The sequence below is a fragment of the Arachis stenosperma genome, chromosome 4 (genome assembly GCF_014773155.1).
Source record: "Arachis stenosperma cultivar V10309 chromosome 4, arast.V10309.gnm1.PFL2, whole genome shotgun sequence".
Classification (NCBI taxonomy): domain Eukaryota; kingdom Viridiplantae; phylum Streptophyta; class Magnoliopsida; order Fabales; family Fabaceae; genus Arachis; species Arachis stenosperma.
The window spans coordinates 57,131,989-57,134,437 of record NC_080380.1 but is presented as its reverse complement, the minus strand read 5'-3'; the positions used below and the strand labels follow the sequence as shown (position 1 = coordinate 57,134,437).

Here is a 2,449-nt window from a genome sequence, read left to right as displayed (position 1 = left end):
TTTAACGCCAGGTTGTTGCCCTTTACTGGCGTTTAACGCCAGTCTGGTGCCCTTTTCTGGCGTTAAACGCCCAGAAAGGTGCCAGACTGGGCGTTAAACGCCCAACTGCTAGGCTGACTGGCGTTTGAACGCCAGCAGCATCTTCCTCCAGGGTGTGCTGTTTTTCTTCCTGTTTTTCATTTTGTTTTTGCTTTTTTCATTGTTTTTGTGACTTCTTATGATCATCAACCTACAAAAAAAAGATAAAATAACAAAAGAAAATAATTAATTATAAAACATTGGGTTGCCTCCCAACAAGCGCTTCTTTAGTGTCATTAGCTTGACAGAGGACTCCCATGGAGCCTCAGAAACACTCAGAACCGTGTTGAAACCTCCCAACACCAAACTTAGAGTTTGAATGTGGGGTTTCAACACCAAACTTAGAGTTTGGTTGTGGCCTCCCAACACCAAACTTAGAGTTTGACTGTGGGGGCTCTGTTTGGCTCTGTTTTGAGAGAAGCTCTTCATGCTTCCTCTCCATGATGATAGAGGGATATCCTTGGGCCTTAAACACCATGGATTCTTCATTCACTTGAATGATCAACTCTCCTCTATCAACATCAATCACAGCCTTTGCTGTGGCTAGGAATGGTCTGCCAAGGATGATGGATTCATCCATGCACTTCCCAGTCTCTAGGACTATGAAATCAGTAGGAATGTAATGGTCTTCAATCTTCACCAAAACATTCTCTATAAGTCCATGAGCTTGTTTTCTTGAATTGTCTGCCATCTCTAATGAGATTCTTGCAGCTTGCACCTCAAGGATCCCTAATTTCTCCATTACAGAGAGGGGCATGAGGTTTACACTTGACCCTAAGTCACACAAGGCCTTCTTGAAGGTCATGGTGCCTATGGTACAAGGTATAGAAAACTTCCCAGGATCCTGCCTCTTTTGAGGTAGTTTCTGCCTAGACAAGTCATCCAGTTCTTTGGTGAGCAAGGGAGGTTCATCCTCCCAAGTCTCATTTCCAAATAACTTGTCATTTAGTTTCATGATTGCTCCAAGGTATTTAGCAACTTGCTCTTCAGTAACATACTCATCCTCTTCAGAGGAAGAATACTCATCAGAGCTCATGAATGGCAGAAGTAAGTCCAATGGAATCTCTATGGTCTCGTTTTGAGCCTCAGATTCCCATGGTTCCTCATTGGGGAACTCACTGGAGGCCAGTGCACGCCCATTGAGGTCTTCCTCAGTGGCGTTCACTGCCTCTCCTTCCTCCCAGAATTCGGCCATGTCTATGGCTTTGCACTCTCCTTTTGGATTTTCTTCTGTATTACTTGGGAGAGTGCTAGGAGGGAGTTCAGTAACTTTCTTGCTCAGCTGACCCACTTGTCCTTCCAAATTTCTGATGGAGGACCTTGTTTCATTCATGAAACTTTGAGTGGTCTTTATTAGATCAGAGACCATTGTTGCTAAGTCAGAAGTATTCTGCTTAGAACTCTCTGTCTGTTGCTGAGAAGATGATGGAAAAGGCTTGCCATTGCTAAACCTGTTTCTTCCACCATTATTGTTATTGAAACCTTGTTGAGGTCTCTCTTGATTCTTCCATGAGAGATTTGGGTGATTTCTCCATGAAGAATTATAGGTGTTTCCATAGGGTTCTCCTAGGTAATTCACCTCTTCCATGGAAGGGTTCTCAGGATCATAAGCTTCTTCCTTAGATGAAGCATCCTTAGTACTGTTTGGTGCATTTTGCATTCCAGACAGACTTTGAGAAATCAAATTGACTTGTTGAGTCAATATCTTATTCTGAGCCAATATGGCATTCAGAGTGTCAATCTCAAGAACTCCTTTCTTCTGACTAGTCCCATTGTTCACAGGATTTCTTTCAGAAGTGTACATGAATTGGTTATTTGCAACCATTTCAATCAGTTCTTGAGCTTCAGTAGGCGTCTTCTTCAAATGAAGAGATCCTCCTGCAGAGCTATCCAAGGACATCTTAGATAGTTCAGAGAGACCATCATAGAAAATACCTATGATGCTCCATTCAGAAAGCATGTCAGAAGGACATTTTCTGATTAATTGTTTGTATCTTTCCCAAGCTTCATAGAGGGATTCTCCATCCTTTTGTCTAAAGGTTTGGACTTCCACTCTAAGCTTACTCCATCTTTGTGGTGGAAAGAATTTTGCCAAGAAGGCATTGACTAGCTTTTCCCAAGAGTCCAGGCTTTCTTTAGGTTGAGAATCCAACCATATTCTAGCCCTGTCTCTTACAGCAAAAGGGAATAGCATCAGTCTATAGACCTCAGGGTTAACCCCATTAGTCTTGACTGTGTCACAGATTTGCAAGAATTCAGCTAAAAACTGATGAGGATCTTCCATTGGAAGTCCATGGAACTTGCAATTCTGTTGCATTAGAGAAACTAATTGAGGATTAAGCTCAAAGTTGTTTGCTCCAATGGCAGGGAT

The 2,449-nt window shown here is 42.4% G+C and overlaps 1 non-coding gene across 1 annotated transcript; it reads left to right on the top strand.

Annotated features, from left to right (window-relative positions):
• The first annotated feature begins 2,032 nt into the window (after positions 1-2,032).
• On the top strand, positions 2,033-2,140 carry LOC130978595 (small nucleolar RNA R71). The gene has a single exon (XR_009086217.1). It is a non-coding gene; the product is annotated as a small nucleolar RNA R71 (small nucleolar RNA).
• The last annotated feature ends 309 nt before the right edge of the window (positions 2,141-2,449 follow it).